This window comes from Xenopus laevis, chromosome 6S (assembly GCF_017654675.1).
Source record: "Xenopus laevis strain J_2021 chromosome 6S, Xenopus_laevis_v10.1, whole genome shotgun sequence".
NCBI classification, from domain to species: Eukaryota; Metazoa; Chordata; class Amphibia; order Anura; family Pipidae; genus Xenopus; species Xenopus laevis.
Genome location: NC_054382.1, coordinates 109,775,738 through 109,800,810, shown reverse-complemented (window position 1 = coordinate 109,800,810; position 25,073 = coordinate 109,775,738). Strand labels below are relative to the sequence as shown.

Genomic DNA, 25,073 nt, shown 5'->3' with positions numbered 1-25,073 from the left:
CAAGTCACATGACTTGGGGCAGATGGGAAATTGACAATATGTCTAGCCCCATGTCAGATTTCAAAATTGAATATAAAAAAATCTGTTTGCTCTTTTGAGAAATGGATTTCAGTGCAGAATTCTGCTGGAGCAGCACTATTAACTGATTCATTTTGAAAAAAACAAATGACCGTATCCCTTAAAGTGTCATAGATTTCCATACACAGAGGCTAGAAGGGACAGACTTTTTACAGCTGCCGTACCCATTTTATATTGCTAGGCACTTTAGAGCGACACACATTTGTATGCTTCATCTGGTCTAGTAAGAGTAAAGCAAGTAGCTGTGGGTAAATGGACTAGGTCAGGATACTACATAACCCATTAGGTGGTTATACGCAACATGAGCAAAGTTAGCCCAGGCTTAGCACCTACAGCCACCAATTAGCAGTGAGCTTTTACTGGTAACAGCAAGTAGTAACCTCTTAATTGGGGATATGGGCAGACATGGCTACATTTGCTTATATCCCTATATTAACCCCTATAGTAACTTGAGACTTTTATTGCTGCCTAGTTACCCTGAGCTATTAGTCTGCTGTAAGCTTTGACTGTACTTGTTCAGTAGAAATCACAGTATCTGGTTGGCAAAGGTTGCTAGCCTGGCACAGTGTTGCCCTTGTTTGGGTTCATACACTCTATAATTCATTTTGCTTGGTGGAGCAGATAAGGAATCCATTTCTGAGTAATGAAGCATTATTCAAATACCACCTGTGTCTAAATATAATTTAATAATGAGTAAATCTCTACCCGTGTAACCTACAAATATCTTTTTAATTATCTGTCATGCCTTACTTCAGACCTTTGCTTCTCTAATAGCCAACATATTGATATGTGTCAGCGAGAAAGAGAGGCCGAGTGAAATTACAGGCTGCAATCGATATGCTTGGCTGTGGCAGATTTCTTATTGGAATTGCTGCCGAGTGATTTCTAAGGCCCTGCAATAACTATAAGTCATTGGACTTGGTAACATCTTACTGACTGGTGGATATTATATATTCTGTTTACACAGGCGAGTGCTGTATTCATGTCATGTCCTATGTGAAATGTAGCTCATTGAGTCCATGCAGCTCTTCAAACACTGATCCTGTTATTTTTCTTTTAGTGATAAAAAGTGAATTGAAGTCTTTTTTGGTGCTCTGTATGAAGTTCTATGGGTTTAACAACCTTGTTTTCTCTATGGTATCTTGGAATGGATTGGGCAGGATTTCAAATAAAAGTGAGAGCTGCTTTCTGCACACTCTCAGTACTGTATATGCAGTGAACCCAAAGATTCTGGACAAATTGCTACATATATGTCCAGCAATGAAAGGAAGCACTCACGGCATAAGATTTTCTTGAAAGTCCTTTACTAAATCATATGAACATCATAGGGTAGGACTACATGGACGTTTTCAGCGCGATCCGACGCGCGTTCAGCATCAGACAGTCGTATCTCATAGGATCAATGCTGCAACACAATGCGAAATTGCATTCACTCACCTTATTTTTGTCGTATGCATTTTGTTGCAGCGTGTCGGATCGTGCCGAAAACGTAGTCCTACCCTTAGGGCAGTGGCACACGGGAAGATTGTCACCCACAATTTTTTCTAGACATGGCTGCGGGCAACAAATCATCCGAAAATGCCTTTCCATTGCTGGGAATAGGAATCGCTGGCTGGTATGTCCAACTGAATCTCCCAAAGATGCTGGCGATTCAGTTGGGCCCTGAATGTGTGTTAGACTACAGAGGCCTGATTGCTTTCAGTGCCCCTCAGCTGGAGGAAAAACTTTGTGCAGCTCAAAATGGAGGAAGCATTTTGTTTAATTTTTATCATGCCTAAGGACAGACCATAAGCTCTAATGGAAAGACTCTGACATGGTCCATTAGATGCCAAGTTGTAATGCACATATAATGGCTTATGGATAGGGTTGCCACCTGGCCGGTATTTTACCAGCCTAGCTGGTAAATATGATGGTTGATCCCATTGTTGTAGGGGAAAAAAGATAAACGTACAGTATAAAAAGGCCGGTATTTTTTTTTCCAGATAAGGTGGCAACCATAGTTATGTATACAGTAGGTGCAGATACTGGACCAATTTCTGACTCCCATGCATGGCCAAAGCAGGCTGACCCAGGGCCCAACAATCAGATCATGAACTGGGCCAATTGGATGGGGATTTCTGATGCTCTCCTTGTCTGCCGGGATTTTTAGACCTGTCCGATTAAGATCTGCCTGATTTTCAGGCAGCCCTGTTGGGGGCCCCTATACACAGTGTCTGTACACCGCTACCTTCAGAGGGGTGATAAACCTTAAATTTTTCTGTCATAAGGTAGAACCAGTATGGATCTTGATTGCTTATTGGATTGTTAATGGGCCAAAATTTAACTAATTTTGGATTGGGGTTCAGTCAGATACTGCACTCCATTTGCTAAAGATGTACAGTATGTGGAAGACAAAGAAGATATAGCTGCTAATTAACAAATAGGCTTTATAAAAACCTTTACATGGCCTCTTTCCACAGATTGCTTTAAATGGTTCTTTGTTCAGCCACATTATGTTAAATTATACTTCATTGTTACAGTATAACAGCATTTTTCCTGAAACAGCATTAATATAATTGGGCACCAAAGCCAGAGAAAAATGTTTGTTTTAAAACACAGAGCTAATGTACAGCAGCCAAATCAACTTGTAATTTTAGTTTTTTTTTGTTTTTTTTTTTATCCAGCCTTTGCTGTCCAGGTCTAACATTTTCCTTTTTTTTTTTTTTTTTTTTTTTTTTTTTTTCTGAGCCCCAGACAAAGCATAGTGCCAGTGCTCATTCACTTATGAGTAAATGCAGATCACCATGGGCCTGGCACCATGAGATTTGAGTTTTACAGTTCTGCTGTATGTTAGAGGGCAGCCATATATGCTGCTGCTTCTTCTGGGGCTTTAATTCCTCTTAATTGAAATCCTTAATTTAAAAATTTTTTGTTTTTGTAGCTAAATCTTTGCATTGTTTCTTCCAGATCCCTTCATTCTTGGTACTTGACTTTGCTAATGCTTGACTTTGCTAATGTATTTGACTTTCTATAACAGACACCGTTTCAAAATTCAGGTAGGAATTTATTTTTACTTTCCCAACATGCTAAAATGCGTAGTTTAAACTAGGTGGGGGTTGTGAGTCTGGGGTCTGAAGCAGAAGCAACAATGAACTGCAGCTGTGCAGCCCTGTCCTGTACTAAATCGATAACCTAATGTCTGAATATAATATAAAAGTCGCTAAATTATATGGTCAGATGGTACCCCTGGTTGACATTGGTTATCTCATATAGAACTGTAAATGGGAGTATGGGTCTTAATTCTAGGTGCATGCTGCAGAGCAGATTTATATTTATATATGCTCAGTCAGGGTCTTTGGTCTCAGTCGCCCCCATTCATCCTGCATCCAACACAATATATCATATATACATTAAAGGACATGTAAAGGCAAAAAAATAAAATCCCATGTTTACTTTCTTTAATGAAAAAGAAACCTATCTCCAATATACTTTAATTAAAAAGTGTGTACCGTTTTTATAAGAAACCTGACTGTATGCAGTGAAATTCTCCCTTCATTTACTGCTGTGGATAGGAATTGTCAGATGGTCCCTAACTGCTGAGCAGGGAAACAATCATACTTATGAACAGTAGGGGGAGCCCCCGCCTTACTTCCCAGCCATGCAGAACTCAAGCAGCTTTGTTTAAGACGATCCCTAAGCAGCCCAGACCACACTGAGCATGTGCACAGTCTTAGTCTTTCAAAGATGTTTAACAAAGTTACAAGATGGTGACCCCCTGTAGCCAACTTTGAAAGCATAAATGATTTGTTTGATTAGGCTTGTGGTGCAGTAAATTCATGTTTATATTTAGTATACAAAATACAGCATTTCTAGCCTTATTCTATTTTAGACTTTACATGCCCTTTAAGGGATATGCCTAGGGATGATACCTCGGTCTAAGCACTGTTAACCTATAGATTAATTAGAATCTAGGACAAACATAAGTCCGGTTTGAGAGTAAATCCTTGATCATTTTATTATCAAATAGACAGGCTATTCCTGTTCTTAAAGCACCCATAAGGACTCCGTGCGTGAATGGTGCAAATATCCATGCATAATTGTGCCAACCCAAAGTGCCACAGCACTACCCGGGTGCTGCATTCTGATTTTCACATTTACATTTTAATGTTTTAAAGGAGACCTACAGGATAAATGAAAAAACACTAATTTTGTAGGAAATTATAAGTAATATATGGTGTTGCTTTTACATAGTGCTAAAAGTTAATATTATACATGAAAATCGCCCCTTTATTGGAGCTTCCTATAGTCAGTTACTAGTCAGTTTCAAATGAGGGGGACTGTGCTTCTGGCAGTAGGAAGGGACAGCCAATCACAGCCCTGCAATCGCACAAGCGTAGACAGACTTCAGTTCCCTATCAGGTCCCTGCTAGCTGCTGATTGGTTCCTGTCCTACAATACAGTGAGCTGAGAGCCGCCAGCTCCCCTGCACAGACTGGGAATTCAGGGAGCAGGAAGTGGAAGAGAAGGGAGGGATTATTAGGGATTCTGCAGAAATATTCAATAAATCAGCCTAAAACACTACTTTTGTAAGCACAATTCTTTTATATCTAAATGAGTATAACGCACTGATACATTCTTATTTTTTACACAAAATGTCTCCTTTAAATAAAACACACACACAATATTAATAAGCCTTGGCAGTGTAGCAGGTGCCAGTTCCACATTTATCTTTGTGTCTCCTGCTAAACATGAAACGTAAGGTTTGTTGCTGGGTTTTTTTTTTTTTTTAAATAAAACTGATCAATGGACAGCGTGATTTTATGAACAATCATTAAGACTCTTAAGAAACAGTCCTCTTGGGCTACAGTTTTGAAATTTTCATTTTGTATACAGATTGTGTCACCTGGGGCTGTATGATTCCTTGCCTCATTGTGTAGCTTTTCAGTGCAGTTTCCCTGATAAACACAATATTCTTTTGTGATTTAAGCTTCAGAGAATTTCTGCTGTCTGTGAGAATAACCACAGGCCCATCTGCATTTCATTTTCTTCTGTATATTTCTTCTTATTAAACAGATCTGTGGGGTAAGCACTTTTTTTTTTTTTTTTTTTTATATATATATATATAGTTTAACCCTTATAGTGGTTGTAGATTTTTTGCTATTTTTTGCTAGTAATGTGTGGCACAGTAAATCTGGTGTAATGTAATGATTTCTGCATAGTTTTACATTAGTGGCATCTGTCCAAAATTCCTAATCGTACAGCTAATAAAACATGTAGGTAGCAGGTAAATGACTAGAATCTCCTTTATATAAAAAAAATACAGTATAATCTAAAAAATGGGTAGTGCTTAAACGCTGTTAATAATGAAATGCTAATTACACTTCAATTCTGTAATTTAGAAACATCAGTTCTAAATTGAGACATGTCTGATCAATATGTGTCAATAGATATTACTGGCAGTTTATGATTCGAGCAGTTTTTATATTATATATAACTTGAATGTGAGCGGAAATGAGGTATGGGCAACCAGCTCTGGGCTTTCCACCTGTCTGATGTTTTAGTGGTATGATCAGTACAAATCAGAACACAGAAAGGAAAGTTTTGCCATGTAGAGTACCACAGAGCATTGATTGCATCAATATGGACAGGCGTTACAACTTTGAAGTGTTTCCATGTACAGGTATGGAATCTGTTATCTGAAAACCCATTAACCAGGAATGTCATCTCCCATAGACTTCATGTTAATCAAATAATTAAAATTTTTAAAAATGATTTCCTTATTTTCTGTGATAATAAACCAGTAGCTTGTACTTGATGGTTACTAAGATGCATGAATCCATATTAGAGACAAAACAATCCTATCCTGTTTATTTAATGGTCCCCAGCATTCTGAATAACAAGCCCCGTACCTGTATAACTAGCAGTAGCTATTGATCCTATGTCTTGCGGCCAGGAATGTTTTTTTTTTAACACACTTTGAAATTTTAGAAGCTGTATATGCAGCTTGGCACAGAAGCTTATCTCCACCACTTCCACGGCTCAGATTTGGTTTAAGGTTATTTTCAAATGCAGGCTCCTGGTGGGAGAAAGTAATTTAAGGACTTCTTGAGGACACTTATTAAGCAGATCAATATTTGCCTTGTGGGCTGTTAAACCAGAAGAGTTATGAAGTTATTCCACAAAGGAATGATATCCCATAGACTTGAATTTTGGAAAGCCTCCTCTCCTGTCCCTGCCTGAAAACTCTCTGCAAGTTAAAGCAGCACTGTTTGTAGTTCAGAATAGTGCAATAAGTGTAATAATAGTACAAACACAGGCTGTCCAATACTAACACTATGAGGAAGGATGAAGAAGGGGGTTATATGTAGCCGATCAATAATAACTATGTTTGTGAGTGCTTCCTGCTGTTCCTCTCATCAATATTTTGTGTGCAGAACTCTGTTGGATTGATTCCCACAGATTGCTAAATTGTGGAGATAATCGAAACATCTGTGGGATAATATACAGGTATGGGACCTGTTATCCAGAAAGCTCTGAATTACAGAAAGGCCGTCTCCAGTAAGACTCCATCTTATCCAAATAATCCAAATTTTTAATTTTTGTTTTCATTATTTTTCATAATAAAACAATACCTTGTACCTGATCTCGGCTAACATGTAATTAATCTTTATTCAAGGCAAAACATGTAATTCATATTTAAAGGGGTGGTTCACCGTTTAGTTAACTATTCGTATGTTATAGAATGGAAAATTCTAAATTTATTTATTTTGATTATATGCCGTCTTCTTTTGACTCTTTCCAATTTTCAAATGGGGGTCACTGACCTCCTCTAAAAAAAACAAATAAGGCTACAAATGTATTGTTATTGCTACTTTTTATTACTACTCTTTCTTTTAAGGCCTCTCCTATTCATATTTCAGTCTCTTATTCATATCATTGTATGGTAATTTGGACCTTAGCAACCAGATTACTAAAATGGCAAACTGGAGAGCTGCTGAAAAAAAATTAAGCAGATTTAATGTAGAGAGATCAAAATTACGGAAAGCCCCATGTCCCAAGCATTATCGATAATGGGTCCCACACCTGTAGTAAAATATATGCAACATTTGCCCCAAGTCCTATAAGTCAGATATTTGATTTTTAACAGGAGACCAAAAGATTTTGTCTTCTGATTGGCTGTTGTGTGGGTGACTAGACCTGTAGCAAACATCTCTTGTGTGTCCTAGATCTCATTACAGAAACCAGAGACTTACTCTGCACTAACCAGACTCACCAAGGTAAAAAAAATGTATATGTATATAAGTAGTTTTTAGCCTTTGCCCTAATCCAGGCTGTGTCCCAATAGCATCCGAAATAGAGTTCCATGGCCTATTAATGTATTTCAGCTGTAAAGACAATCCTATGAGGTAGATGGCATGCTACCATGGCTGTCTGGCTTCTATGTACATACCTTATTTTGGGTATTAGTAATGTATCTTAGTAAGCAACTGGCACAAGATAGGTGTTGACCACGCCCCTTTTGGGACATGATTTCGGCAAACCAGTAGTCTGGCAAGACCTTTTCCATCAATTTTCTGATTTTAAGGTTTAATATATGGACTTGCTGTTCATATTTTCTCTACATCATTAATTCACTTTTTTGTCATTATCAAAATTGCCCATTGTATTCATACTGCTATTGTTATTTCTTTTTTATCTGAAAATGGAATGAGTGTTGTGTCTCAGGAGATGGATCTTGTGTCTCCCATATGCCCTGTAATAGAATATATTCTGTGCATAGTTGGAGTCTATTGATGATCTGTATTCTTCTAGGTTTTGCACGTAATGAAGTCTGCCTGCATTAAATATTTAAATACTTTGTGTATCCAGTGCATTTATTACTAGGCTGTGGTTCCTGCATTTTATTACTATGTACTAGTGAAGAGATATTAAAGCGGCTGTGTTTTGCATGAGGAATGTATAACCCCTTCCCTGGACTACATCTGCACAAAGGCCTAAATGTATTTTTATTTGCTTGGAAAACTTGTTTCAAGTGAAGAGCAATGCACCCAGGTTCTACAATAATGATCGCTCATTCAAACAACTGTTAGCAATAGTTTATTGCACCTGTACCAATTGCAAACCTGCCCTATTTTGAAACTGGCTGCACATTCTTCTTTTATGCAGATATTGAGCATATTGGATGTGGCACAGGTTTAACCAGGCTGCTAGTAGAAAGAGGTCATGATTAGGCAAACCGATCTGTCAGTGAAGTAGGGAGGGTTAAACAGATCATATTGATGAATGGTCAAAGATCAAGTAGAGGTTGGTAAGAGGGTCATTAATATATCTCTTGATGCAGGACATCTGTCCAAAGTTTAGGTAAAGTTGCTGTACCATGTTAGCCAGTAAAAATGTTACAGGAAATAAAAAAAAAAATGGCCTAAACTTTAGGTTTATGGCTAATTTTGTAGACTAAGAAAGGACTGCACCAGGTCAGACATCCCAACATGTCTGGAGGTGGACTAAGGGTAAGTCCACACTGGGCGTTTTGGGGAGATTTGATTGCTTGGCGACTAATCGCCTCGTTTTTGCGGCGACCAATCTCCCCAAACGCCTTCCCTGAATCTGCGCCGGCTAAAATGAAAAAACGCCAGTGCTTAGTTTTCCGAAGTCGCCCGAAGTTTCCTCGTGAGGGCGTTTTGGGGAGATTCGGTTGCCTGGCGACTAATCGCCTCATTTTTGCGGCGACCAAATCTCCCCAAAACGCCCTGTGTGGCCTAACCCGAAGAGATCTACACTACACTTGATTCTACACTCCAATAATTCAGCCCTAATTTATACTCGGCCTCTTTGACCCACATAGTCTTGTACCTTATCTGCTGGTCTCTTGCAGATCCCCTCATAAATTACTTTGACACCTTACACATAGATCGATATTCCTTTTTGTTGGTCATTTGACTATGAGCTGAATGTTGTCTATATACCAGAGAACACCACAGCTTCATTGTAATCCGCTTGAAAAACGCTTGAAAAATGAACTAAAATGTTCTGAAAGCTTGCTTTGAGTATATTAGTTAGCCAATAAAGGTATCACCTTTAGTTTAGAAAAGCCCTGACCAAGCTAAGAACCTAAAATGTAAACAGACCTAAGCAGCTGAAACAGCTATGAAGAAGCAGTGGTGGCCCTCCTGGAAATAATGTAGATGGTCCAACATTATTGTAGCATTCTTATTCATAGTTTGGTCATTTGACCATATCCAAATATACCGAGTATTTTATTACTTCACATGTATCTGTACAGGGTCAAGTGCAGTTTCCTTGGAGGAATGCTCTGTGATTTCCATTTTTATTTCCATTATCTCCATTATCTTATCCCATTTACTTGCAGTTTTATTAACATATTTCATTCATGAATCTTCAGCGTTGCTGTTAATTCTACTTATGCTTAAAATTAAAGTTATATATTTAGTAAAACGGGAGTGCTCCAGCTATATCATCCTTGTGCAGGAGAATGGACCCCTACAAAAGTAATTTTTTGGGTACAAATAAAGACATTCAAAAAATGGTGTATTCCATAATTACTAGTCAATATGTCGCTCTGTGGGCCGTGTTGGATTCATCTGGAACAAGGCCGTTCTGTTTATAGCATTGTTGGCTTACTATGGCAGTTGTCAGTGTGCATTTAGAAGTACAGTATATTGTGTATATAACTAAACAAGTATGTGCTTGGGTTTGTAAACTGTTCATTGTTTTTCTAAAGGCAACAAAGCAGTGGCACAAAATAAATGAATCTCTGATTTACTGGAAAAGGAAGGAGCAACACTGGCCATGATTAAATCCTTCATTCACATTTGGCCTGCTGAAAGAAGGAACTCTATACAGGTACAGAATCCCTTATCCGGAAACCCGATATCCAGAATACGCAGAATTACGGAAAGTCCGTCTCCCATAGACTCCGTTATTCAGATTTTTAAAAATGATTTCCTTTTTCCTTGTAGTAATGAAACAATACTTATACTTGACCCCAACTAAGATATATTTAATCTTTATTGGAGGCAAAACAATCCTATTGGGTTTAATTAATGTTTAATTGATGTTTTAGTAGACTTAAGGTATGAAGATCCAAATTACGGAAAGATCCCTTATCTGGAAAACCCCAGGTCCCGAGCATTCTGGATAACAGGTCCCATACCTGTATATCAAACATGGCATTTTTTTGCTAAATTTGCTCTGGGTTTGTTCACCTTCAAACTTTTTTTCAGTTCAGTTGGTTTCAGATAGTTCACCAGAAATAGACTTTTTTCAATTACTTTCTATTTGTAACAGTTTTTCTAATATTGAAGTGTAAAGTTGAATTTTTCACCTTCGAAAGCAGCTTTGGGAGGGTGGTTGCCGACTCTTAAACTGTTCTAAATGATACATTTGTTATCTTTGTCCCTGCTGAGCAGAATCCCAGGGTTTCATTAAAGGCAGCTGTTAGAATTTATAAAATAGTTGCTAATATTCCACAGATACTGCTGAGAAATGGATCAACTAAATGTATCAAATTGTAAGAGTTCAGAATCTGCACGTGGATCACTGAGCTGCCAGACTGAAACACTAGACACACGAACACTAAATTTTGGGGAAAATGATAAAAGATGGAAAGCAATTGAAAAAAGTCTTTGTTTATGGTGAACAATCTGAAAACAACTTAACTGAAAAAAGTGTTTGGAAGGTGAACATCCCCTATAAGGAATAGCAGGCCTTATAACAAGGGAGGAAAATTAATCTCCAAATGAAAAAATGTTGCTTCTTTCCCTAAATTTGTGGAGTGCTGCTATTGAGATTATATATTAATCATTTAGGGGCACATTTACTATGGGTCCAATATCGAGGATTAATTAACCCTCGATATTCGACCATCGAAGTTAAATCCTTCGAATAACGAAGTCAAAGGATTTACCGCAATTTCGATTCGATCGCTCGAACAATTTTGCTTCGATCACAAATTGCTTAGAAAGCCTATGGGACCTTCCCCATAGGCTAACATTGGTGCTCGGTAGGTTTTAGGTGGTCGAAGTTTTTTTTAAAAAAGACAGTACTTTGACTATCGAATGGTCGAATAGTCGAACGATTTTTAGTTCGAATAGTTTGATTCGAAGTAGTGGTCAAAGTAGCCAAAAAAATACTTCGAAATTCGAAGTATTTTTCCGTCTAATCCTTCACTCGAGCTAAGTAAATGTGCCCCTTAGTGTGATTGCCTGACCCCTGTTTTGCATTGTGATTACTGTAGAGCAGGGGTCCCCAACCTTTTTCACCCGTGAGCAACATTCAGATGTAAAAATAACTGGAGAGCAACACAAGCATAAGTTCCTGGGGGTGCACTGCCAAATAAGGGCTGTGATTGGCTATCGGTAGCCCCTATGTGGACTGGCAGCCTACTTGAGGTTCTGTTTGGCAGTACAGCTGGTTTTTATACAACCAAAACTTGCCTCCAAGCCTGGAATTCAAAAATCAGCTCCAGCTTTGAGGCCACTGGGAGCAACATCCAAGGGGTTGGGGAGCAACATGTTGCTCGCGAGCTACTGGTTGGGGATCCCTGCTGTAGAGGATAAAAGAGTATTGCTTTATGAAACAATGTATATCTGCAGTTTCTATAGTGTACTACGTGGAGGTGCTTGTATTTTACCCCTATTTCATCCATTTAATTCTGTCTAAAATCAGTAATTTTAGTAGGGATGCACCGAATCCACCATTTTTTCGATTTGGCCGAACCCCCGAATCCTTCGCAAAAGATTCTTCAGAATACCGAACTGAATCCTAATTTGCATATGCAAATTAGGATTTGTATTCGGTTCGGCTGGGCAGAAGGATTAGGCAAAATCCTGGCCGAATACTTAACCGAATCCTGGATTCGGTGCATCCCTAAATATTAGCAGTCACATCCAAATGTGGACATGGTCTTGCGGTAACATGGGTGTGGTTTAAAGTGTGTGTGGTCTAAAAACAGGGAGTGGCTAACACTGGCTTCCGTTATCGGCCCTCCACCATGTAGATTAGAAAAATTCCGGCCCTCTGTACCATAGTAGTTGGACAGCACTGACCTAAGGGACTGACATTTTTTACTAATTGTATATTTAAAGCAATTAATCTGTTACTGTACTATGCTCCCTGTATGTGCCATACTGCCCTACTGTACCCTGTGGGGGAGTGAGCCTGGTAGGGGGTTGTTTTGGGGGTCTGTTAGCATTTGGAAATTGTTGTTAGGGGCCCCTAAGGTGTCATAGGGGGGTGCTCTGTTATCCACAGGGGAGGAGGCAGCATATAGAGTTAAGGGTATGACTAAAATTTTTGAAATATGAGTGATATCCCTGCAGTGAAAACGATTTGGTTTTTTTGGTGTGTTACCACCATGTATGTGGACATTGTCTTAAAAATTCTTGAGATAACATGAGTGTGGTTTAAAAGGGGGAGTGGTAAACACTGGCTTTCATTATCAGCCCTCCGCCACATAGGCCAAAAAAAAAATTCTGGCCCTCTGGGACGACAGAAGTTGGACAGCACTGATGCATATGTGTGGTTTCCCTAAGGGGCACATTTATTAAAGGACAAGGAAAGTCTAAAATAGAATAAGGCTAGAAATGCTGTATTTTGTATACTAAATATAAACATGAACTTACTGCACCACAAGCCTAATCAAACACATAATTTATGCTTTCAAAGTTGGCCACAGGGGGCTGTCATCTTGTAACTTTGTTCAACATCTTTGCAAGACAAGACTGTGCACATGATCAGTGTGGTCTGGGCTGCTTAGGGATCGTCATAAATTATCAAACGAGCACAAGACAAATAATATCTGCCAGAAGCCAATACAGCAAGATTAATAATCAGAATATACAGACTGCACTGGGTCCTGTGTTGTCATGTAATATAATGTGGATTTTATAGTTTTTGTATTGTTTAATACAAACTTTCTTCAACTCTGCAGAACCAGTGGCTGCAGCAAAGTATCCTCCAAATTGAATCCCAGTTTATCTGTTTAAATCTGGCTCCATGATTTTTGTTCCTGCAGCTGAAGTTGGAAACTATAAAGGAGATGTAAAGGCAAAAAAAAACTCGACACAGTCGCCGACTGCTCTACAGGGAAAAAAACAAAGCTGCTTGAGTTCTGCATGGCTGGGAAGTAAGCCCGGCTCCCCCTGCTGTTCATAAGTATAATTGTTTCCCTGCTCAGCAGTTAGGGACCATCTGACAATTCCTATCCACAGCAGTAAATGAAGGGAGAATTTCACTGCATACAGTCAGGTTTCTTATAAAAACGGTACATATTTTTTAATTAAAGCATATTGGAGATAGGTTTCTTTTTCATTAAAGAAAGTAAAAATGGGATTTATTATTTTTTTGCCTTTCCTTGTCCTTTAAGGGTCGAACTGAATATTCGAATTTTTGGGGGGTTTTTTATGGCCAAAACTGTGAAATTCGACTAGGGAATTGTTAAAATTTGATTTCTTGATTTTTTTTTTAAAAAAAATTCTAATTCGATTTTCTACATTTATTGTACACTGGCCCTTTTAAGAACTCATATTCGACTATTCGCCAGCTTAAACCTGCCGAATTGGCGTTTTAGCCTGTTGAAGACGTCCTGGGATCAATTTGGAGTTGTTTGCAGCCTTCCTGACTTTTGAGTTACGTGTTACTCAGCATATGGACTCCAACCTGCCCATCCGCTCTGCATTTCTTAATTTCTCAATATCTAGAAAACTCTGAAAACTGGCAAGAAAAATATCTTTTCAAAGTTTAATTTTAGATTTTCAAATTTTTAATTGTCTTTAGACAGACATAGAAATCCAAATGAGGGATCTAGAAGGCCCCAGTTGCCAATCATAATTGATAACTGGCCCGTCCCTCTGTGTGTAAATACTAATAATGTGCAATATCACTGCTTGGGTACAGGTATGGGATTATTATCCGGAAATGCATCTCCCATAAACTATAGTTTACACAAATAATCCAAATTTTTAAAAATGATTTCCTTTTTCTCCATTATAATAAAACAGTAGCTTGTACTTCATCCCAACTAAGATATACAGTAATTAATCCTTATTAGAAGCAAAACCAGTCTATTTAGATGTATTTAATATTTACATGATTTTCTAGTAGACTTAAGGTATGAAGTTACAAATTACAGAAAGTTCTGTTATCAGGAAAATCCCAGGTCTAGAGCATTCTGGATAACAGGTCCCATACCTTTACTATTTATTTCAGTGTGTTTTTTTTACCTGTTGTCACTTTTTCCCTTTATTAATATTTTGACGCCAAATCCTTCCAGCCTTGTATATTTTATATGCCGTACAAATGCCCCAGGTCTGCAGAGGCCGTATCAGAAAGAAGGAAAGTAACAGGAAGATTAAAAATGACTTGTTTATGAATGCCATAAATCCTTGCCGTACTGGCTATCCGTGAGAAGGATCGTTTGCTGACTCTGAGCCAAGCTTTTTGATGTAAAAAAAAATACATTTAATTTTAAAAGAACCTCTTGTAGCTCACTGTCATTCACAAATAATTAATCTTTCATTTCATCTGGAACAGAACCCAGCGCTGTGCAAAGTACAACATTGTCAGAAAATCTTTAAAGTCCTTTTTCATAGACAGGCTTTATTTTGTTGCTGAATCTGCATGCCTGGGAGCAGATTTACTGCGATGCATTGGAGATTGATTGTTTACTTCTGCTGCTCTCCAATATAAATGTACTCACGTTAGAGATTATTGCATACCCCGGAACTGCTCTAATTACACTCCATGAACACCTCAGGAGCAGCCATTCCTTTTATATTATTTGCTTCTGATTTGGGCAGATCCATGGTGATTTTTCTGAGTGTTCTGCTTATTTCATTATTTCATATGTATTCGTTTAATGAAAAGAAGAATCTATTTCAAGCCGCTTTCTAATATATATGGATAAAATTGGTTTTAAAGTTTAATTAAAAGTACCGTATATACTCGAGTATAAGCCGTCCCGAATATAAGCCGAGGTACCTAATTTTACCTCCAAAAACTGGGAAAGCTTATTGACTCGAGTATAAGCCTAGGGTGAGAAATGCAGCAGCTTCTGGTAAGTTTCAATCAAAAAATTGAGGGTTTCTGCTCCCTTTGGAGGTGCCGGCGTCTCGTTTTTGATGCCGGCGACCATTCTTGGACGCCGGCGAATATTCTTGGAGACTATTCTTGGATGCCGGCGAATATTCTTAGGCGCCGGCGACTATTCTTAGACGCCGGCGACCATTTTTGCGACTTGACCCGAGTATAAGCCGAGGTAGAGTTTTTCAGCATATTTCGGGGGCTGCAAAAACTCGGCTTATACTCGAGTATATACCGTAGTTTGTCTTTCCTTTTATTATTCCCTTCTCAGTCTGCCATACTACAGGAATAGACTCTCCACCAGCCAAGACTCCACATCCCATGATACTCAGCACACTACTGTTCTTTTCTTTATCATGCCTGCTAATCACAGACCATACAAAGCATTGTGAGATTTGGAGTAGTGGCTGGAAGGGAGCTGACTACTGGTATAATGTTGAAATAATATGAGGGGACTGTAGAGAATAGTAAGGTGTCAGTTAGATATCTTTGTACCAATGGGAAGCTGTCTGTTGAAACATCATTTATTTGTTAAAGATCACTGTACAGATATGGGATCTTTTATCCAGAATACTGAGGACATGGGGTTTTTCAGGTATTTGAATCACCATATCTTACATCTACTAAAAAAAAAAAAAAAATAAGCATTAAATAAACCCAGTAGGCATAACTCCCAACTTTCCCATTTTTTGCAGGACAGTATCAATTTTGACAGCTCATCCCATCAATTAGGGGGTGTGGTCACAAAATGAGAGTGGTCAAAAAATTTTCACCATACTCCACACAACAAATCTTTTTGTCCCTCTTTTCTATTTCCAAAATGTAGGGAGGTATGGGGTTGTTTTGCCTCCAATAAGGATTAATTATATCTTGATTACTGGTGCTGTTTTATTATAACTGAGAAAAAGGAACATGGCTTTCTGTAATTCAGTTTTCTGGATAATGGATCTCATATCTGTACTTTATAGCAGTGAATTAAGACTTGCTGGAGTCTTCCTATTGAGTGAAGACAATTGAAAGGCACACCTTCACATCCCGTTTTGTTAGCAACAAACATTGCAATTTTTTCTTGCTGTGGACCCTATCGGAAATTCCCCCTGACAAAGGATTGTGCTAAAACATTGGGGTAATACTCACTTATTATACACATTGGTGGTCGGGAACAAAAAAATGTCTTTTAATTGTCGTAGTAACAGCCGACAAATTCACAGAGCATTTACCCGGCAATTTCCGGACGTGTACGTTAAAAGTGGGTGTGGTTTTTTCTGGCGCCACTTTTCCTGACATTTTTATGAATTGCTCATAAACTCATTTGTTTTGCTGTCGATTTTTCCGACACATTAGGCGCTCCAAAATGAAAATGTTGGTCTAATTGTCTTTTGAAAACACTCATTTTAGAAAATTGTCGGACTTGCGAGACATTGAGAGACGGTAACATCTGCCTTTGTGAATTTACCATTCGTACGACCGTTTACAAATTTGTTGACCGCCACTTCTGGGTTACTTATTTTACCGACACTTTTGTGAATTCCCCCCATTGACTTGTTTTGTATGTAAAATGTTGCATATTGTTTGTACAGGTGTGGGACCTGTTATCCAGAATGCTCGGGACCTGGGGTTTTCCGGATAACAGATCTTTCTGTAATCGGGGTCTTCCTGCCTTAAGTCTACTAACAATTTATTTAAACATTAAATAACCCCAATAGGCTGGTTTCGCTTCCAATAAGGATTAATTATATCTTCGTTGGGATCAAGTACAAGCTACTGTTTTATTATTACAGAGAAAAAGGAAATCATTTTTAAAAATGTGGATTATTTGGATAAAATGGAGTCTATGGGAGCCATTCTGTAATTCGGAGATTTCTGGATATCAGGTTTCCGGATAAAGGATCCTATACCTGTACAAGCTGAATTGCCTTTGTGTATTGCTCATTTGTAAAGTGTGCAGCGTAATTGATAAATGCCAATTAGCCTATCAACTTGGAAGTGAAACTGGAAAAACAGGAGAGGATGGTATTCATTTATAAATGTATTTTTATGACAGGCAGTCAAACGTTCAGCCTCCCACACAGGCAATATTGCATTTGCCCTTTAATTTTTTTGTATGAGTATAAAAACAGCGGCTCTCTCCCCCAGCATGTCAACCCAATGTATCAGAGCAGGTTTCTAAATCCAAACTACAAAGTTTCCAGCAAGCACTTACAATAGGGGACCCCTATCAACTGATAGGATAGTGCAGTGCACAGCTGGAGACTGCAGGTTGGGAGAATTGTCACTCCTTCACTTAATTGTGCAATTGAAAGGTCAAGTATATGTGCACAGGATCTATATCTGGAATGCTTTGGGATTTTCTTGCTAACGGGTCTGCACTACACAGAAAATGTATATTCTTTAAGGTATAATGTCCCTGGCTTATTAGAAATACTGGCTGCATTGCAGGTCTTAGTAATTTATCTTGTACAACAAAAATAAAACTGCCACGGAACACCATGTAGATTGAATTTACAGGGATGTCTTGCTTTTCCCGGCGGATCTTTGACAGAGCGTGTTGAGATTTGCTTTTATAATTTGGGAACATCACAGATTGTTGTCACTCGCAAAGCCTGAAACTCGTTCTTTATCGCCTCTCTCCAAGATGATGGCAACAAAATCTGCTACTGTTCCTGCTCTTTGCGTTTTACTCTTTACTGCCAAACCATCCAAGCTGCCAGCCACTGAGTGGACTGTTCATTTTATTGAAAAATTTATTTGTTTAGTAAATCTTAAAGGAGAAGGAAAGGCTAAAATTAAGTAAGCTTTATTAGAAAGGTCTATATAAATACACCAGTAAACCCTCAAAGTAGTGAGTCCTCTGTCAATAGAAACACCACATTTCTTTCCTTCTATTGTGTACACATGGGCTTCTGTATCAGACTTCCTGTTTTTAGCTTAAATCTTCAGGGCATGGCCTTGAGCATGCTCAGTTTGCTCCTCCCTCCCTGCTGTAATCTGAGCTCAGAGCTATGAGCAAGCAGGGAGAGACTCAGGCAGGAAGTGATGTCACACCAAGCCAATATGTCAGTTGCTATCCTAAACAAACAGAGAACACTTCAAGAGCTGTTTACTCAAGTAAGGTAAAGCATTTTGCAGAATAAATATAGTGTTATAGTTTGCACTATTGTGGCTAATCTATTGCCAATAAACTGCTTCAGTAGCTTTCCTTCTCCTTTAAAGTGCCATGGAAAAATCCAAGACCTATAGTAGTGGAGAGTGACAACCTGGCCAGCCTGTACTGAGGCAGATAATCGAATAAGTATGCTGATTTCTCGTAAATGCTAAAATTTCATAATTATACAGGTAATGGGACCTGTTGTCTGGAATACTTAGGGTTTTCTAGATAAGGGGTCTTTATGTAATTTGGATCTCCATACCTTAAATCAACTAAAACATCCTTTAAACATGTTCACGTTTAAATTAACTTTTAGTAAGATGTAGAGACTGATATTCTGAGACATTTTGCAATTGGTTTTCATTTTTTATTATGTGTGGTTTTTGAGTTTATTTAGCTCTCCAGTATGCAGTTTCAGCAACCTGGTTGCTATGGCTCAAATTACCAGAGATGCACCGAATCAAGGATTCAGCCTTTTTCAGCAGAATTCAGATTCAGCTGAATCCTTCTGCCTGGCCAAACTGAAACCTAATCCAAATTTGCAAATGCAAATTAGGGGTGCAGAGGGAAATCGTATGACTTTTTGTCACAAAACAAGGAAGTAAAAAATGTTTTCCCCTTCCCATCCCTAATTTGCATATACAAAAGAGGATTCAGGTTCGGTATTTCGCTAAAGGATTTGGGAGTTCGGCCGAATCTAAAATAGAGGATTCGGTGCATCCCTACAAATTACCCTAGCAACCATGCATTGATTTGAATGAGAGACTGGAATATGAATAGGAGAGGCCTGAATAAAAAGAAAAGTAAATAAATAAAAAGTAGCAATATTTGAAAGCTGGAAAGAGTCAGAAGAAGAAGAAGGCAATTCATAAAAAAACTATAAAATATGAATAATGAAAGCCAATTGAAAAGTTGTCTATTGGTCATTATATAACATACTAAAAATTAACTTGAAGGTGAACGAACCCTTTAAATAAACCCAATAGTATTGTTTTGCCTCTAAGAAGGGTTAATTATATGTTTGTTCGTTAGCATCATGTACAGGTACTATTTTATTATTACAGAGATAAAGGGAATTATTTTTAAAAATGTGAATTATTTGATGGGAGATGGACTTTTCAGAGCTTTCTGGATAATGGGTTTCCGGATAACAGATCCTATACCTGTACAGATGGAGCAGCCAGGTTTGAAACATCTGCTGAGCCAATTCCAGCTGCAAAATGTGCACTCATACAGTCTTGACAGTTGGGTTTTCCATGTCCCAAATATAAGTTAAAGGAGAAGGAAACCCCCCTGGGCGCAAAAATCCCTCCCCTGTGTTGCCACCCACTCCTCCCCACTGGCCTACCTGTCCCCCCAGGCAAATGCCCCTAACTTGTTACTCACCCCTCTGCGCAGGGCCTGTCCACGGAGTTCACAGGCGCCATCTTCTCCCAAGCGGTCTTCTTCCTGGATTTCGGCATCTTCTGGCGCATGCGCAGTAGGAGCATTTTCCGGTACGGATCTACTGCGCATGCACTGAAAATCATGAAGTGAAATCGGAAAACTTTGTGACTTTCGGCGCATGCGCAGCAGATCCGTACCAGTAAATGCTCCTACAAAAACGCCGGTCAAAGCAGGAAGTAGACCGCTTCTGACAATATGGCACCTGTGAACTCCGTGGACAGGACCTGCGCAGAGGGGTAACAAGTTAGGGTCATTTGCCCGGGGGGGGGGACAGGTAGGCCGGGGGGAGGACCCAGGGGGGGGCAACACAGGGGAGGGATTTTTGCGCCCTGGGGGGTTTCCTTCTCCTTTAAGGTGGCCATACCCGACCACCAGGTTAAAATCATTCTAAAGATATCATGAAATACCATGTTACAAGGGTTCCGATAAAGAAGGGTTTATGTCCTTGGAATATAAAAATATATATGTATCTGCTCATTTAGCATATTCGCTAATAACTCACAAAGCACGCCAATGTGCACCTCCCATACAAATCCTTATATCTGAAAGATGAATGGGGTATGAGAATATTATATGGGGCATTTAAATGAAGACAAAAGCAGGGAAATTCCATGTAAAACAAGCAATGTTAATATTAATTGTGTGTTTGACAGTAGCATGTATATATAAATATAAATGTCAGTGCTGCGCCCTTGAATTGTGAGTTTGATAAATCTAGTGCAATTGCTCAAACTGAAAATGTGGCATCACACAGAGCTCAGCGAATGCCCTTTATTATTTTGTTTAGGGAAACAATGGATATGAATGTAAGTATACAGTGAGTGTGTGTATGTATTATTTTGGTGCCACTAATCCTAATACTCTGCACCAGTATATATATTATTAGCATGAGCTCAAGCCACACTTACAGTTGTTTCATTTCTTCCATAGCTTTACAAATCAGAGAGAATACAGATCTCCGTGCAGCTGTCATCAACATTCGGTAATGATTTACTTGCGGCTGCAGTGGAATCTATATATCCGTAACATTTCCAAGCCACGTATAGTGAATAATTATGTTCTCAGGTGCAGGGTAACAATGGGTTCCTTAGGAACTGGGAAACTTGCTGACAAAGGAGTTTTGTTATTTATATAACCTGGTACATTTATTTAGAAGAAAATTGGGCAATATTTTCGAAAATTGCTCATTTGCCATTTGTAGTACTTTTGCAATGTACCGTCTTTTTTTTTTTTTATTTCATATTTGGTTTTTTTCTGCTATTCTAATGAATCTGTAAAATAAGTGCCTTCTGCCTCCCACTGGGCCAGAATGGAAGGAGATGAATTTACTGATGCTGGAATGACTACTGATGCTTCTCTGCTCCGTTCAATCTTTCTGTTTGACAAGAGCAATACATCTGAGAAGAGGAGCATCAGGAGACGCTCCCTGAATCCATTGCCTCGTCTTGGACAGATCATCAGAGGGCACTCCTTTACACATTGATTAAAAGAACACCTGCTAATATCTGGGGGGTGGATATGGAAAAAATATTTACACCACAAAGAGCATGCAAAGCAATTTTTTAAGTTATACAGGAAGGGTATCTATCTTCTTTTAAGTATTTCTACTTTTTAATGCTGAGCTGTAGTGGTCAGCCACACAGATTCCCTCTCAATTGAGAGCATAGTCCTGATAGACTGCCCCATTGTTTTCAATTGTCCTTCAGCTTTCTTACATGTAACAAACATGTACATGTAAACAACATAGTAATAATGTCATTACATGCATAAATAGTGAAAGAAAGCATACAATGAAGTGTCTCAGGTAAAGTGCTGAGTACTGTTTGTCATGGGTTCCAGGCCCTGGCGAGGCCACCTCCAAACTGTCCCGTTTTTAGAGGGACAGTCCCTCTTTTGACAGCGCAACCTGCAGTCCCTTGTTTGTACTGGAAAGTCCCGCACTGAACAGCCACAAAAAGAAACAATGTTTCTAACTTAATTGGCTTTTGGCAGAGAGCCTAGAACAGCTACAGCAGCAGATAAGATACTTTTGTTACAATTTCGAGCTAAGGAAATAAGTAATTGTAACTATATAACAGGTCCCTTGGGAAAAGTTAGACGCACAGCTTAAAGGGCAATTCACCTTCATTAGCAAAACTGTAAAACTGTAAATGTTCAAACTTTCATAATCTGCCAAATTTTGTAAAATGAACATGGTAATTAGGGGGTGTGGCCACAGAAATGGGCGTGCCAACTTTTTTTGTCCCTCTTTTTATTTCCAAAATGTTGGGAGGTATGCACTTTGGCCTGGGCCTAGGGCGGAACCAGCAAATCCGGCGCTGATGGGTACCATAGGATTGCATTTATAGATCAATTCCTCCTTATGTTTTGCCTCTCTTTCACTATTTATGTTTGTTACATGTAATAGACCAATAGGCTTGACAAAGGGCCCAGCAGAGGCCTGAAACTTTGCCACTTTGTTTGTGAGCTGAATAAACACTTTTTACGGAACCAATCTCATCAGCTGTGCCACAGGTTTTTTGTTTTGTTCAATCTGTTATCTTGACATTTTACTTGTAGTCTCTTTTTGTAACCTGCAAAGCAGATTGAGACCAGAATAAAAACCTTCCAATAAATAATCTACCTATGAACCTCAACAGCTAGAGCTGCCACAGAGGGCCATGCAGAAAGGTAGCATTGACATGATTTGCTTACAATACGCTACAAGAATTAAAGTGCTTTTGCTTCCATAAATTGGAATACTATATTGATTTGTGTTTGATTTTCTGTCTTGAAAGGACACAATGGAGAGACGTAATCATTGAATTTTGTTATTTATGTCTTTGCTTCCACATAATGTCTCCACAGTTGGCATGCTTTGTATATAAGAGTGCTGTGATTTACACTAAATTGCCTGTTTGACACCTATTGAGATTTGCAAAGCCTTAAATGTACAAAGGATTTGCCTGAGAGAGATAAAATGGCAATAATTAGTGGTTATTTAGTGGTACTGTAAATGTCATTTCTTAAACTGAGCGATTGGCACATGCGTGTCTTTATGGCACGGTTAGTGTTTCATGTATGCGTTGGTAAAAACCCCTTTACTCCGTTTTAAGAGTTAATATAGTTTTTATAAGGAAAGTTATGAAAATGTATATACATATTTCGTGTGTGTGTGTGTATACATAAATATAAGTGTATATGTATATACACACACACACACACACACACACACACACACACACACACTCTCACTCACTATAATACTGACTCACATTTTGGCTTAGAGATAATCACCGACAAAAGTTAAAAGGAGAACTAAACCCTAAAAATGAATGTGGCTAAAAATGCCATATCTTTTAGAATGACCTTATTGCACCAGCCTAAAGTTTTCAGTTTGTCAATAGCAGCAATGATCCAGGACTTCAAACTTGTCACAGGGGGTCACCATCTTGGAAAGTGTCTGTGACACTCACATGCTCAGTGGCCTCTGAGCAGCTGTTGAGAAGCTAAACTTCGGGGTCGTCACTAATTATAAAACAGAAAATGATGTTGGTCTGTAATATAAGCTGATGCTACAGGGCTGATTATTAAATTATGATGCCAATGGCACTGGTTTATGTGCTGCCATGTTGTAATTATGTGTATTAATTACTAATCAGCCTTATATTGTGACATTTCTATTCTATGTGTACTGTATATTGTGAGTGGGTCCCTAAGCTCAGTAAGTGACAGCAGCACAGAGCATGTGCAGTGAATCAGCAGAAAAGAAGATGGGGAGCTACTGGGGCATCTTTGGAGACACCGATCTTTACTGCTAAAGGGCTGTGGTTGCCTTGGGCTGGTACAGAAACCCAAAACATAATGTACAACATTTCTAGCTACTACTTTAGTTAAGCTTTAGTTCTCCTTTAAACAGTTTGTCCCTGCTGTGACAAATATATATATTGATATGTGAAATAAAGATCGTCTATGGCAGTGCCAAATACAACTTCTGAATATTTACAAATCAAAGAAAAACAACTCGTGTTCACATAACAATGTTCCTTAAGGGAAGTTAAACCGCTACACAGCGACAAACAGCCAGTGCCGTTTGGGAAGCAAGGCCAAGCAATTTTATACCATACCATATAATGATAAGTGTCTGTTATACTCACAAGGGCATCATTGGATGTACAAGTAAGAGCCCTATGCTGAGAAAATATTGTAAAATTATTATCTGTCTTGTGTTTGTATAGCTCAGCTAATAAGCCCCTCTGGGACCTGAAATACTTCTTCCAGTGTGAGCTTGGCTGCAGCACAATATGTGTGTTTCCACTGCTGTGCCTATTTCTGGATGTAGTTTGATAGATGATATTATGATACAGAGAGTGTTTGCAATAATTTCAAACCGGTATGGGATCCCTTATCCGGAAACCAGTTATCTGAAAAGCACTGAATTATGGGAAGGCTAATACTTGAACCTAATAAAACAATCCTATTGTATGTAAAACCTATTGTATTTTATTTAATGCTTGAATGATTTTTAGCAGACTTATTGTATCGAAATCCAAATTATAGAAAGCCCCTGGTCCGAAGTATTCTGCATAATAGACCCTATACCTGTATTTGTTGCCGCTGAAGGCTTTCTCCTTTGTTTTTCAGACTTCTTGTATAGCAGGAGCTTGTTGGTACTACAGGTATGAGACCTGTTATCCAGAATGCTCGAGACCTGGGGTTTTCCAGGTATAACGGATCTTTCCATAATTTGGATCTTCATACCTTAAGTCTACTAGAAAATCATGTAAACATTAAATAAACCCAATAGGCTGGTTTTGCTTCCAATAATATATCTTAGTTGGGATCAAGTACAAGGTACTGTTTTATTATTACAGAGAAAAAGGAAATCATTTATAAACATTTGGATTATTTGGATAAAAGGGAGTCTATGGGAGATGGCCTTTCCATAATTCGTAGTTTTCTGGATAACGGATTTACGGATCCTGTGCCAGTATTAGAATTAAAATACTGTTTTGGACAGAGTCATATAGAGACTTTCTTTTAACACTAACTTCTATAAACTGGTGTTACCAAAAGCAAACACAGCATTATATAATGCTCCTTTTATGTTATGAGAGCTAATGGGCCAAGAAAAATGGTCCAACTGTATTACAATAGTATGCAGATTCTTTCCTCAAGACACCCAGCCTGCAGGACCGTTATACCAAGACAAGTAGGAACAACTTGGGCACTGGGATTCAGGCCCAAGTCGTCAGGGCAAACATGTTGGCAAAGGCTTGGGCTTGTTGCAGACATAAAAGTAGACTTGTGCCAGGGGTAGAGATGCTCGAAAGCCATGGTT

The 25,073-nt window shown here is 38.7% G+C and overlaps 1 protein-coding gene across 5 annotated transcripts in view; it reads left to right on the top strand.

The window, feature by feature from the left end:
- The window catches only part of pag1.S (phosphoprotein membrane anchor with glycosphingolipid microdomains 1 S homeolog), an 82,572-nt gene that overhangs the window by 15,959 nt on the left and 41,540 nt on the right, over positions 1-25,073 (top strand). For 2 of the 5 annotated variants that reach the window (XM_018223822.2, XM_018223821.2), the window contains exon 2: positions 3,025-3,113. The exons of the other annotated variants lie outside the window; for them this stretch is intronic. The gene's annotated coding sequence lies outside the window, so the exon portion shown is untranslated. The remainder of the gene's footprint in view (positions 1-3,024; positions 3,114-25,073) is intronic. 5 annotated transcript variants of the gene reach the window in all.